This window comes from Globicephala melas, chromosome Y (genome assembly GCF_963455315.2).
Source record: "Globicephala melas chromosome Y, mGloMel1.2, whole genome shotgun sequence".
Lineage (NCBI taxonomy): Eukaryota > Metazoa > Chordata > Mammalia > Artiodactyla > Delphinidae > Globicephala > Globicephala melas.
In genome coordinates this window covers 5,112,160-5,127,434 of record NC_083336.1, presented here as the reverse complement: position 1 = coordinate 5,127,434, position 15,275 = coordinate 5,112,160, and the positions used below count along the sequence as shown (strand labels likewise).

Genomic DNA, 15,275 nt, shown 5'->3' with positions numbered 1-15,275 from the left:
CTCTAATGGAGTTTTCACAGAGTATAACTGCTCATGATGTGTAACACTGCTTGCTTTAAATTTATTGCTGGAAGCACGGGTACAGTGCTTATGTGACAACTGGGTATGATTGATAAAATGTATACCCTATAAAATGTTTCCCCATTAACACACTTCTGAACACGTTTGTGATATCTGATTAGTTTTCCCCCAATGTGGATAACTAGGCCAATATGAAGGAGGCCTAGCACCAAGGGACATGATCTGGACCTGGGGCAGGCAGCTCAAACAACCCAGCAACGACGGACAGATATTTTGATCATCAATGCTTTTTCCTGAAAGATTTGCAATCAAAAGGGGGAAATGATGGAGGAAATGTTCACATATTCAGGTAATGTGACTCTGGCTTATACATGATTGAATATGAAATTTAAGCTAACTGAAATATCCTGTTTGTGGCCTATAAAACATGCACTGTGCATTGGCTTTAGCCATTAATGGAAGATACACTTAAAAATCAGAATGGAGTAACTGTGGTTCAAGCCTCCAAAATGGAGCTGGGTGCCCACTGTTGACGTGAGTTCAGACATGTTCTTATACTACTGAGAACCTGAGTTTCCTAAACTTTATCAAATGTAAGGACACTACCAGCCTTTCTCAAAACAGTATCTGTTAGCAGCTGCCAGCTGCAACCTTCTGGTCTCAAGGTCTCTTCATAACTGTGAAACCCATCTCCTACTTTAGAAATAGTAGTGGCAAATGAGCCAACTCAAGATAGAGCCTCCCAGCAAAAGGCGCTAGATTATTCAGCCAGAATACTATGAGCTAATAAAATTGCTTTAAATTACATTTTGGCAAAAAAAGAAGAGAGAGAGAGAGTGACACAGAGAGAGATACTAGTGGCCAATAGCTCCTATTATGTATAAAAACCCTGGAAAAATGAAAAACCCAAATATAGAATAATTTAAAAGCTTACTTGGTTACTGAATATATTTAAAGAGGAAACACCCCAAAGCTTATTTTTTCTGGTTGCATCTAAAATTAGAGGACTCTTTTTGATCATTATCCTCATTGTAATATGTTGGCTAATTTTCAAATGTGTGTCCAGGTGCTGTAACAAAACAATCAAAGAGAGAAGTAACGTTCTCATACTACAAAATATCGATGCTAAACTTGAAACTCAACATTATTACCAGCTCTGTGTCCATTCCCAAATTAGGCAGGTCTATGCTCCATTTCGTTAGGTGGTAGCCAAAGTGGTTGTTGCCCCATTCCCTCAAAGAGTTCAGGAAAATTGAAACAGAAATGGACACTAAAACTGAGTTCTTCTGCCATGTTTATAATTAACCTCTCTATCCAAAACTTTATTCCCTTTCTTTTTCTCTACCTGTCCCTCAAGACTGAGGGGGTATCAAAAAAAAGGGGGGCATTGTAACTATGGAGGCTTCCTGGAACAGACACTCCCCACAATGTCCTCTGCCTGCCCTTGTCTGTAGAAAAACTTTACCCTCCTTGACCTTCCTCAAGTTCCAAAGAGCAAATTTAGAGAAGTCAGAATACGCAGAAAGAGAGGCAAACAGTGAAGCAAAACAGAAATAATAATAGTTTAGCCATTAAACAAAGTGAAGGACCTTTAGTTCCTCCTCCAGGGCTATAAATCATATTCTGAGCCATGCCCTTTGAGCTGTTTTGCAGATACTGAAACCCCCACCAGGTGGGAGAAGTTAACTTCATGCTGCCCACAAGCACACAGACTGCAGACTGGTTGGAACCAGAAGGTTGATGACGCTGACTCACAATGACCTCACCACCAACCAATCAGAAGAATGTCCACGAGCTGATCATGCAACCCACAACCCACCCCCTTCACCCTGTCTTTAAAAACCTTTCCCTGAAAGCCTGCAGGGAGTTCAGGCCTTTTGAGCACTAGCTGCCTGGACTCCTTGCTTGGCACCTGCAATAAAGGCTACACTTACCTTCACCACAACCGGGTGTAAGTAGATTGGCTTTACTGCACACAGGTGAGCAGACCGAAGTGTGGCTTGGGAACACTACTGGCGCTAAGAGTATGTGTGTAGAAGGGAGAGAAATCACTTTTATTTCAGAAACGAAATGGATTTATTTATGTGATGTGTTTAAGACTCTTTAGGAAAGAGATTTTGCAGATCTCATTTTTTTAAGTTACTGTTTAAGTAAGCAGCCCATATCTTGCTTTAACTGGATAAATTTCATAGGGAAGTGAACACTGGCTGAATGTTACACTTTAATTGCTAGGAGACCAGTCATCTTGTGGTGTCACAGCTACTCAGGTTGAGAACCACTGTGATGGTCTAGACGGTTTATCTGTGTAGGTCTGCCAAAGCAGCATGTGAACTCGCAGGGTTGAAAAACAAGGTGAGAAAAGTAGCTGAAGAAAATTTTATTTGAGATGGCACATATTTCTTCTGAAATTCAAGATGTGTCTCCTAGAGATGTGCCAACTGCTCCAGAAACCTCCATTAGATCTCCATTGTGGGGTCACAAATTCACTGGGGACTCAGTCTTGAGATCTATGATTGAAGAAAATGAATTTCAGGCTCTGTCCGAAGGATCCTTGATTAAAAGACCATGTTACATGTTTTGTGTCTCCAAACCAGAGGAAGATAATGATTTTCTTTCTCTGACCTTTCCCAGAAACCTTTGGATGTATAGGAGTTTTGTAACAAAGAGCAGGTAGTTAGAATGTCAAAAGATTACAGTTAATTAAAGAAAACCAGACATCTCTCGTGAATGAATTTAGCACTTTTCTACGTATGGGAAGATACAACAGCCTAGGTTCACTGAAAGCATTCGTTTGATATGCACCTTAGCTATCTAGGGTCAGAATCATGTTCTTTCCCATCCTGAGTCCCCTCTGGGTGCACCACTGGGGGCGGCTGTAGTGGCTGAGGGCTTGATGGTGGGCTTCCTGTTTTTATCTTGAGTTCCTTCTGGGTTCACCTTCAGGGACAGCTGCAGTGGCTGATGGCTTGAGGGCCACAAAATCCTTTGTTTACTGATCTGGCTGGCAACACTCTTACTTCACAGTGTGCTCTTCTCTCTATTCCCTCAGGAAAACAGACTGTATGTAGAGACCATTCTTAATCCTGATCACAATACCACCATGGGCGTCTACCTCAGCAAGACCTAAAGTGGTCCTGCTAGCAGTCTGCATGTATAAAGTTTGGCCTGCAAACTTCTTTAGTTTTGCTAAATAAACTAGAGCACCCAACACCCTTTGAACTGCTGTACATCCTCTGACCTCAAAGTTCTTCCTCATACACCAAACACAACGAGAATGAAAGGGACAGCACATCTACAGAGGATGAGTACACAGGGACTCATCAGTTAAAATATCCTCCAGCTTCCAATTTCTGGTTATGGTGGGCAAGGCTTTTTTGGATCAAACTTCCTGCTTTTGAAAAAAACTACAAGCAATGTATGAAAACATTTCTTATGAGGGAGGTCCCTGGTGGTCTAGTGCTTAGGAACCAACACTTTCACACTTTCTGGGCCTATAGGCACAGGTTTAATCCCTGGTGGAAAAACTAAGATCCCGCCAAGCAGTGTGGCCAAAAAGAAAAAAACTTACCAATCCTCCTAAAAGGACCTAAGGGGTGAGAAGACAGAAAGGAAATTCCAGACTCAAAACCAGGAGCAAAAAGAACTCAGAGCAAGGTAATTAACTTCTCCTTCTTTCATAAAGGCTATCAGCTTTCTCTTTTTTCTTTTTTTTTTTGTGGCACGTGGGCCTCTCACTGCTGTGGCCCTTCCCGTCGCGGAGCACAGGCTCCGGATGCACAGGCCCAGCGTCCATGGCCCACAGGCCTAGCCGCTCCGTGGCATGCAGGGCCCTCCCAGACCGGGGCACGAACCCGCGTCCCCTGCATCGGCAGGCAGACTCTCAACCACTGCGCCACCAGGGAAGCCCTATCAGCTTTCTTTTTGATGACCTCTTAAGGAAACAGGAATAGAAATCAAAGCCCAAAGTTAAGTCTCAGGGTAAAGTTCAGTCTAATAGGAGACCCTGCCCACAACTAGCTGGGCCCCAAAGGGCCATAGCCTCACAAACAGCTGAGCTGAAAACAATCCCATCTTCCTTAGAACTTAAAAACAAATGAATTTCACACTGCCTGGTCAGCACAGGGAATCTCAAGCCTTGATCAAGGGGATTTCAGGCTGACAGACACCCCAGAGACCAGAGAGATCAGAATGCACATTATCTAAGAAGGAAGCCATTGTCCTAGGCCTCTAAATATTCTTACTAATTATATTTTGCATACACTGTCCAGCACAGATGGAACTAAGACAGCATGATAAAGAACCAGCACCCGCAGAAGTCAGGCTCAAACAGACTTCAGAATTTGGAACTTCACTGAAAGTATCTACAAGGATAAAAGACAATCTTGGCAAAGCGACCAAGCAGATTTGAAAAACAATCAAGAAGAACTTTTAGGAATGAAAAATGCAGTAGCTGAAATTAAAAACCAAATAGAATGGGTTTAAAGAATGTATTTACATTCAGTTGAAGAGCAAATTAGAAAAATGGTGGATGATGAGAAAAAGTTGCCCTAAACTCACCACGGAAAGACAAAAAGGTGAAAAACAGAAGTATGGATGAACGTGACTAATGTGGAAAGACCTAACACAGGCTAAATCCAAGTCCCAGAAAAGAGAGGAGAGAGGAAGGAAAACCTAATTTTCCAGAACATGGCCAGAAACCATTCAAGCTCCAAGAAGTTAAAGAGGAGAGGGGTGTGGTATTCTCAAGACCTATTTTCCCAGAAGAGGAGAAACAATTTTGAACTTTGGTGGTTTCAATATGCATGCTACAATTCCTACAGTTACCTTTTAAATAGCAGTATCAGAAATGGCTAATATTTAAAATTATTCAGGAAACATAACTACCGTATGACCCGGCAATCCCACTACTGGGCATACACCCTGAGAAAACCATAATTCAAAAAGAGTCATGTACCAAAATGTTCATTGCAGCTCTATTTAAAATAGCCAGGACATGGAAACAAGCTAAGTGTCCATCATCAGATGAATGCATAAAGAAGATGTGGCACATAAATACAATGGAATATTACTCAGCCATAAAAAGAAACGAAATTGAGCTATCAGTAATGAGGTGGATAGACCTAGAGTCTGTCATACAGAGTGAAGTCAGTCAGAAAGAGAAAGACAAATACCGTATGCTAACACATATATATGGAATTTTAGAAAAGAAAGTGTCGTGAACAACCTAGGGGTACGACAGGAATAAAGACACAGACCCATTCAAGAATGGACTTGAGGATATGGGGAGGGGGAAAGGCAAGCTGTGACAAAGTGAGAGAGAGGCATGGACATATATACACTACGAAACGTAAGGTAGATAGCTAGTGGGAAGCAGCCGCATAGCATGGGGAGATCAGCTCGGTGCTTTGTGACCGCCTGGAGGGGTGGGATAGGGAGGGTGGGAGGGAGGGAGACGCAAGAGGAAAGAGATATGGGAACATATGTATATGTATAACTAATTCACTTTGTTATAAAGCAGAAACTAACACACCACTGTAAAGCAGTTATACTCCAATAAGGATGTAAAAAAGAAAAAAGTTTTGGTTATAGACAGTGGTGATGGTTACGCAACACTGTGACTGTATTTAATGCCACTGAACTGTATATTTATAAATGGTTAAAATAAATATGCTTTATGTGTATTTTACCACAATACCAAAAGAGGAATATAAAAAATTTTTAAAAAGTTGGAACATTACAAAATAATCAATCCAGGAAAGCTATGAAAGGGAAAGGGAGTGGGGGAAATAGCTGTACACAGAAGAGGCAGGACAAGCAGAAAGCACCATAAAAAGTGATACATATATGTGTGTGTGTGTGTGTATATATATATATACACACATATAAATATATATCTCAAACCTTAAATGGGCCACACAAAAAGCCAGCATCAAAAAATAAAATACAGGTCAGGTTTACCTACGATCTACAGATATCAAATATCTGGAAAGAAACTGATATGCTGCATGAATGCTAAACAAAAGGATGCTATAAGAGGTGAACTACCAGGGAGATACTGTATTTTAAATTTGTGTGTTCTAACAAGCTTCAAGTAGATACTGCAAAAACTGACAAATATAAAAGGACATATAAAGAATATCACACCCAACATTCCTGGACACTATATCTAATTAAGCACCAAGACTGTCTCCACCATGCCAACCTTCTAGTGGGTCAAGCATGAGCTTTGAACTTGTTTCTACTATCATGAAAGAAATTACTAGAAATACAGTTTGGTTGAAAGAATGGCAGATCAGGATCAAGAACCCACTTCCTTAGATGAAACCTATTTAAAAATTTTATTTTATTATTAAAATTAAATAAATTTAATTTACTAAATTAATAATAAATTTAATTGGATCTTTGTTGCTGCGCACAGGCTTTCTCTAGTTGTGGCGAGCGGGGGCTACTCTTTGTTGTGGTGCACGGGCTTCTCGTTGCAGTGGCTTCTCTTGTTGCGGAGCATGGGCTCTAGGCCCGCAGGCTTCAGTAGTTGCAGCACACCAGCTCAGAAGTTATGACACATTGGCCCTAGAGAACACAGGCTTCAGTAGTTGTGGCGCATGGGCTTAGTTACTCCAGGGCATGTGGCATCTTCCCAGCCCAGGGATCAAACCCGTGTACCCTGCATCGGCAGGCAGATTTTTAACCACTGTGCCATCAGAGAAGTCCTGAAACTTTTTTCATTATACTTTTCCATACTGTTTTCTTCACTTCCGATCCAATCAAATTGGTCTTACATATTCAAAGGATGTGGATGAACAGGAAAAAAAAAGCGGAACACAACCTCATACTGCAAACAGAAGCAAACAAGCCTATCCAACAGCACGCTGTTAACCAAGCATAGAGAAAATGCTGAGTAGTAAAGAGACTTCTAGTCTTTGCCTTCCTCAGCCCCAAGAGGTGACCTCTTAGCTCTTAGAACATCCAGCCTGGTAACAGTGTTTCTGGTGACCTGGGGGCTTCCGGCTACACTTGACAGTCTAACAGTGTGATATATGGTAGGGACTTGGGGCCATTGGGTATTAGCTCTACCACTGAAGGGACCAGAGGCTAGGATCAGCCACAGGGGTGGTCAGCCACATGGCTGAGCCCCAATAAAAACTCTGGACACTAAGGCTTGGGTGGGTCTGTCTGGTTGACCAAACTTCATGTCTGCTGTCACACGTCACAGCCAGGAATACTTAGCAATATCCATGACTTCACTGGGAGAAGACAATTGGAAGGTTTGTGTGTGTAGCTTTCCTAGACCCTGCCCTACTGCACCTCTTCCCTTGGCTGACTTTAATCGGTATCCTTTCCCTATAATAAATTGTAACCGTGAGCGTAACAGCCTTCAGTGGGTATTGCAAGTTGTTCTAAAGTGTTATTAAATCCGGGTGTGGTTTGGGGAACCCTCCCACCCACAGACTTGCAAGTGGTATCAGATATCAGGGTGTGGTATTGAGGATGACAATCTAACACTGCCACTGCTCGTAATCTACCAATACCACGTTAGTAATACCAGGAATATAATTCCAGGGTCAAAAAGAACTACAAAAACACCTTTGTCTCCACTCAGTGGATTTCTTGTCCCTAGGAAAACTGGCTTTGCAATTTTCATGTTATTTTATGTGTACTGTTTATAAAACTAAGTAACTTAATTAATACCAGGAGTTTCATCACAAGAGAAAGAGATACAGATATATGCAAAACAAAGTTAAGTTGGGGGGAAAATCTGTAAAGTTAAATTTTAACTGGAAATTTAATTTAATAAATAACGTTTACTTTAATTGGAAATAGGACATACAATTCAACTTCAAAAATTATTTTCAAAGGATTGCAAAAGTTGAGAAAATAAGAATAACGAGTCCCCATGTACGCACCCCCAGCTTCAACATTTTCTAACCCACGGCCAGCCTTGATTCATCTTTACCTAAGCAGTCCTGCACTGGGTCATTCTGAAACAAATGCCCAGCCACAGATCATTTGAACCTGAAATATTCTGGTACTCCTCTCTAAAAGGCAAGCAACTGCATCGGACTGCTAGGTTTCTTAGTCTCTTCCGATTTATGCTCTCCTCTCTCTTTTCAACCACGTTTGAGTCTATTCTCCTTTTTGACAAGAATTCCTCACGAGAGGTATCGTGCACTGCCACTGGGAGGCACATCATGTCTGGTTATCTGTTTTGTTGTCATGTTGAAATCAAGCAACAGGTTTAGGTGTCATAAGCGTGATCCCCAACACTAATATCCACTCGCAATGTTTTCACTTAAGGAAAAGAACTTTGACATCAATGAAGTATTCTGGTCTACAATTTCCAGGTGAGTAGTAAATAATCAGGAGTGCAGGTAGCACAGGTGCAAAGTCCTTATGGTGAAATAATACTTGAACAATCCCAGACTGTGGAGTACTGAATTAGACAGGAAGCCTGTACTCTTTAAAATTCAAAACAGGGAGGCAAACTCAGGTTAAAAGAGTCCCAAAGAGACACTACAGAAAACTGTGTGTGAGAACATTGGCTGGTCCTTGGATCCACGTGGGGAAGGGAACACAGGCACAGGAAAAGAAAGAAAGAATGTAAAAGCAATAGAACAAGATGTTAACAATCATTTGCAGGTAGGCAGAAAATAAGCTGCCATCGGTTATTTGTCCTTGTCCTATTTTTTCAGTCTTTCTATATTTTGTGGTATTTTTGTTAAAACCAGTTGGGGAAAATATTGTACTTCATTAGCACATCAGATACCAGCTAACACTGGATGTGAACCTCTGTCAGAGGAATCTGAGGAGTGGAGAGGGGAAACAACTCTGCAGAGAAACATTTCATCAACACTAGGTTAAGGTTATTCGGACACCTTTAGCCCTTTACCTCAAGGAACTCACCTAAAGTCATCAGAGTCGAAACACAAAGTTTCCCTCTCGTGGCCAACTGTAGTTTATATAGCTAACCTGCAGAGATTGGGTTGATGGATGCAGCCCAAAGGGAAGTCTCACAACTGTTTAGCGTCAAGTTCAAGAGACCGTCTGGCAACTTCTCGTCCTAAATGTGTGGACTGGGATGAGAATGGGACTCAAGGAGAACATCTCTGCCAGAAGCAACCGTCACTTATCTCTCTGACTTCCACATTGCAGTTCTATCTAATCAAGGTAGGGTACAAGTAAAATAGAAGGAGCAACAGGAAAAAGGAAGAAAGAGAGAGAAGGTTGGGAGGGAAGAAAGGAAACAAATACTTACCTGTGTCCAATTTGATAAAGTTGCGTATCTTGCCAGTCCCTAAATCAATCAGTACTGTGTCGTTCACCTTGATGAGACAACCTGGGTATTGAACGGTACAAGCATATGAGTTACCAAGTGCAGGATTCCCTTTGTACCCACAGTTAACTTCCTCACTTCGCGTACTATCTCACACAGCAAAGAAAACCGATATAAAGTGTAAAAGCAAAGCCAACTGAAACCACCACCTAATTATTATCCCATCTGCATGATCAGATCCCCCAGATGGCTGTCCTCTTGCTCTCTGTACATCCCCTGCTGGACCAGTGCCTGCTTCGCCTACACCCTACTCACATGATTGACTTTGTCCTACATACCTGCCCCTGCCCCAGCTAGTGATTGCTGTAGCTTTAGATCAGAACACCTTTACCAGGATAGCTTAACAAAGGGGCAGTGAGGGGTGTGCCCCTCTACTAGTTTCCCTGGTAACTAATGAGCCGACCTGGTGTCAATTCCACCTATAACTGGTAACCTTCCCCCTACCCCAGGAGTCCTGCCTGCTGTGAGCTGCACATAATGGGGTGTTGCTCCAGGACCTTGCTTAGATGTGTAAGCCCCGCCCCCAGCCATTAAACCACTGATGTCTACCTTGCTGACCCCAGGCTCTTTCTTTGGTCTTAAAGCTGGGCAAGTGCAGGGTTTGCAGGCCTAGGGCTTGCAGGCCTCTGGCCTGCAGCCCAAGAGTGAGACAAAGGAAATCTCACAGGGATGAAAGATTCAGGATATATAAAATTTAAAAAATAATGAAGTAAGATAAAATAAAGTAAGGTCAATAGAACGCTATGATAGTTTGATTTAAAATAAGAAATATGTTACTTTGGTCTTCATCCAAGGTTCTTCCTAACACAGAAATCAGTGAAAAGGTGAAATCAATGTCTTTTTTTATTCCTAACAAGCTTTTCAACCATGAGTTTATTTTAATGAGGAGACTTTTGGAAAACCCTGGATTACTATAGGATGGCAGCTGAAATATTTACAGACAAAATGATATTGTGTGTGGGATTTGCTTCGAAATATGAGGAGAAGTGAATGGAAGTGTAAGAGAAACAAATTTGGCCATGACTGATCCATGTTGAAATTTGGTCAGAGGACCATAGGGATTTATTTTACTATTTTTATACATTTATAGTTCTCCAAAACTTAAAAGGAATTTTAAAATATATTTCCACTCTGTTTTAAGAACTCTAATTTTAAGAAATACTTTCAAACAATACAAATCGGAGGAAATGGTGACATAAGCAAAGAGAGGAATATTGATTATTACTTATTCCCACAACAGAAGAATATTTATTTAAGGAGTTTTCAACCAAAGTTTGACAATTCAGTGATCATAGGAAGAAAAAATTAGTTTACTTGTAGCTCTGTTTTAAAAGAAGCTGGTGGCAGCATTTTGACAGTTTCTTGAAAAGGGATATCAACATTTGCAATCTACCTCTGACTCTGACTACCCTGAGTAAGACTGCCCATAAAATAGGGCAGTTTTCTTAATGACAAAGGAAACATATAAACATATTATGTCATACAGTTTATGATGCTCCCACGACGTCAGGAATTTATTCTAGGGCCTACAATAGTGCCAGGTAAGTAGCAGGTGTTCAGTAAATATGTTTTATTAATAAAGGAATGAATACATGAAAAAACATACTAATGACTGAGTTCTAAATTTTAATTGAGGAAGATATAGTATTTTATATCACTTCATCATGGGGACACAAAACTTAAGGATATACAAAGATAAACATAAGGCAACAGGACTTAACTTTTCGTTCATGTGGGATATGCTCCTGACAGTCTTAATTGATCAGAAGTTGCAAAATCAAGCCCACCATCTGCTCCACCACAGCCTCTAACACAGACCATTTGTCTTTTCCAGCATGAACAATGAACACTCAAAAAGGGGTCCTCCACAGGCAGCACAGAACTTTTCTTCATTGGTCTCGATTTTACTTCCTTACTATGATCTTATAAAAGCAATCACATGCAAGGCAGAGCATGGAGAAGTAAAACAGAGAAGTGGCAAATGTAAGAGGCCACTGCACGGCCATAGAAGCTGCATTTGGCTAAGATGGGATTTAAAACAACAAAAATCCCCCAGCTCTCTATCAGGGAAACACTTCCAAATGGAAATCTGTTTGAGCTGGGGATAGAGGGTGGAGAGGGGTATGTTATTCAGTGTTATTCAAAAGCACCTGTCTGGGGCATTTCTATGCTGGCACAGCTGCTAAGAAGAAGCACAGAGAAAATGCATTCTGCAAGCCTCCCCACATGAATGGAGACTGTACCTCAGATATAAATAACTTGCCATTTGCATCCTCTAGAGTCCCGTGGTAGACAGTTCTTTGTTTGATTTTAAAGTTTCAAATAGCTCAGGGAAGTTAGAGAGGGCCTAACTGTCCTCACTTGCTTACCCATGCTGTCTGCTTGGCTGCTAATTCTACTAAGGAATGTTTTGTGAGTCTCTACTTCCACTGCCAGTACATACACTAAGAAATTGACGAGGGAAAAAAAATCAAAACAAAGATTAGAAACACATAGCAACAGATGACAACTGTGAATAGCATAAAGTTTTCAGTCTTAGTACTACTTACAAACTCTATTGTCCATATTTTCAACGGAAAAGAGGGAGAAGAAAGCTACAGGAAGAGTTGTATGTTCTTTCTGTCTTTCTTTCTTTCACATTTTGTGACTGATCTTGTTTACTCATCCAAAGCTTCATGAAGAAGAGTGCCTTTTAAATATAGTAAGTATATATTAGGCAAAATATTTATATCACTTGGCAATTCAAAGAATAGTTGTACCCTTTTATTGAATAAAAATATTTTTCCTCATGAGCTAGTTCTAAGATTTCTTAAGAAATGTTGGCAAGACTCCAGCATGGGGCGGGGGGCCTTCTGAGCGAAAGCACATGCTCTCCTGTGAGTGACTCGCCTGGTAGCTGTAGTTCCCACGGAAGCTGGCTTCCTCAAGAAAGCGCCTTCAAAGGTTATCGTGTCCATGTCGTGACTGCTCTATCCATCAGCGGATCCAGTGACTCAGTGAAAACACACCTTCCTTCTTCTATTTTCACTTCCCGCAGGGCAGAGCAGCAGAGCAGAAGCTCCACCACTGCCCTCCTTGTCGGTCAGGATCAGATGGGGCGGACTGGAAAGGCAGGCGGGGCTGCCGAGGCCGGGTGAGGGTGGGCTGTGTGCCTGCCGGGGGCTCCGTGACCAGCCTCAGACCCGGGGTGGGCACGGAAAGGTGCACGGAAACCAGGGGCTATGGGTGCCCAGCCCGCGCGGGAGACCAAGCTCCACAAAGCGCACCCCGCACTGACTTAGGACTGAGCCCCTAAGGTGGCATCTTAACAGAACATAAAGGGTGCGAAAGTGTACACTATACATGATAAATGCACACAGGAGAAACGGGACGAGTGACGAGTTCAGCACATAGTGTTTGCATTTCCGATGTCAGAACACAAAACCGGCCCCAAAGATCCATTCTACCACATGGCAAATACTGAAGAACCAAGTTTCAGTCTTAAAATACATCTTAAAGTCAGTATTCTCCTTCAAGGAGGAAGAAAAGAACCATGAATAAATGACAATAGAGTGAATTTGCCTGAGTTTCTGTCTTCTACCCTTCAAGTCAAAGAAAACAGCATGGAAACTGTCGAATCTTCACACAACAGCTACTCTTTTATAAAATAACCTGTTTGAGATGTTAATTTAACAACAAGGAAAAGCCAAGCCCTGCTCCTGTCACTATCAAAAAATACATATTTATAGACTTTCGAAAAAAAATTGTATATTAATAACTTTGCACACATATTTGAAAGACAATTTTAGCTAGACAATTTTAGAACTTCGCAGAAATAAAATAGGCAGATAAATACTCCAGCAAACAGCATCAACCGGCAGCAGGGGTATGTTAGCCCGTGGTCTCGTGAAAAATGTTATCTTCTCCCTGGGTGGGCATGGAAAAAATTATGTTAGAAGGTGATATGCAGACACGGAAAGCTGGCAGGAAGCTCTCATATCAATGATGGCTTTCCTTGTTCAAAGAACAATCAGAATTTGAATTTCCATAATATATGTTCGTATACAAATTTTCAAAATTTTAATAGAAGTTATGATACTCCTAGGAGGGCAGGGATTTATCTCCAGTGGCTGGAAGAGTGCCTGCTACATAGTGTTAACTCTTGTTCTATCAACAAATGAATACATTTTAAAAATATATCAATAGATGAATTCTAAATCAAAACTGAAGGAAGTGGTTATAATATCTTGTGTTATTTTATGATAAGGACATAAAAATTACAGGTATAGAAAAAAACAAAGCTAAAAGTCAGGCACAAAGTAGTATGGATAGAACTGTGTTAACTGCGGCTGTATAAAAGAACAAAACCATGCAAAACTAATTTATGTCATTAGAATTCAACACAGTGTTTAAGGAAATTTGCAGAGTAATCTGGAAATGCTGATAATGTTTTGATTTCTGTCATGTTCAGTTTATGAGAACTCACTAAACTATACTCGTAAGAAAAGAACATTTTCCTGAATATAGAGTATGCTTCACTCTAAATTTTAAAAAGCAAAGATAACACATACTGTACATATGTAAATTGCTGTTATTTATGATCATAAACATAAAAAGATGTTACAAGAGCCGGTAAGTGAATTATGTTTATTAGATGAAATCAGTCATGAAAAAAATAACAGGTTAGGTAGTAACATGTGGTATGTTAATTCTTAATAAGCTGAATGCAAAATTAAACAAAAATGATCATACCTGGCCTTAATTAAAGCTCCACAGAAAATAAATCAGGAGAAAAATCGCACAATGCTAACAGCAGTGGGGATTCCAGCTTTGTTCTCGACTTCCTTGTGGGTCTCTCTCAATACTTACTTTACTCTTCATAATGACAAAGGTATGACAGTAAAAAAAAAATTCTAAATACCTGACAAGAGAAAAGTGATCAAATACATTATAAGGCCCGCAGAAAACGCAGCTACTGTAGAAAGATGAAAAATAGACCGACATGGCAAAATCTTAATGGCCTACTGTATAACGGGAAAAAAGCACGTTCTAAACCACGTTGAGGGCTTTCTGGTTAAACACACACAAGCTGTCAAAAACGTTCCTCCCCAGGGAATTCCCTGGTAGTCCGATGGTTAGGACTCCCCGCTTCCAATGCTGGGCTGCAAATTCAATCCCTGGTCAGAGAACTACAACTGCAAGCCGCGCAGCGAGGCCGAACATCAACAACAACAACAACAAAAAACGCTCCTCCCCACACACGCCTGAAGTAAGCAAGTCTCCTGTTTTCAAGAAAGCTCTAAGACGACAATAGAATTTTGTACACGGAGCTGAGAGCAGTACTTCCCACGCCACGGCTAACAACGCTGGGGAAGGCAGTTAGTGCAACAAAATCACAAATCCACGAGCCTATCAGCGTTGTTGGGAGGACTGAATAACTGTATGCGTTTTACACACCCATAACACTATTTTGCACATATACAGAAGTTAAATGCAAATCTAAGTGACTTAATAAACACAAACTCATTTAAAAGCTCTCCTGAATTCATAGTAGAGCTCACTGGTTCCCAACCACGGGTGACTTGGGCCCTCCGGGGACATTTTTGGTCGTCACAACTGGGGGAGGGGGTGATACCGGCAACTAGTGGGTCAAGGCCAGGGATGCAGCTCAACGGCCCACAGTGCACAGGACAGCCCCCAACAAAGACAGACCTAGGCAAAAATGCCAACAGCATGGCTGCTGAGAAATACTTTCGTTGCTGAGTTATGTATTTTCTTATCACTCTCAGTCAGCGGCTACTCTAAATACAACCACCACAAGGAGATCTGGGAATTTCTTTTTCTTTCAAAGAATTCTTGCCCGGGAAAGTCAGGGAACCACTACCTTACAAATTAAAAGGAGCAAAACTGTGTACACTGGCGTGACGTGGAGAAAAAATCCGGT

General features: G+C 41.2%; 1 long non-coding RNA gene across 1 annotated transcript; it reads right to left on the bottom strand.

Annotated features, from left to right (window-relative positions):
- Nucleotides 1–11,515: 11,515 nt before the first annotated feature.
- On the bottom strand, nucleotides 11,516–14,219 carry LOC138842529 (uncharacterized). Its single transcript, XR_011377177.1, has 3 exons — nucleotides 14,084–14,219; nucleotides 12,242–13,258; nucleotides 11,516–12,041 (listed from the first exon to the last, which is right to left on the bottom strand). It is a non-coding gene; the product is annotated as an uncharacterized lncRNA (long non-coding RNA).
- Nucleotides 14,220–15,275: the final 1,056 nt, after the last annotated feature.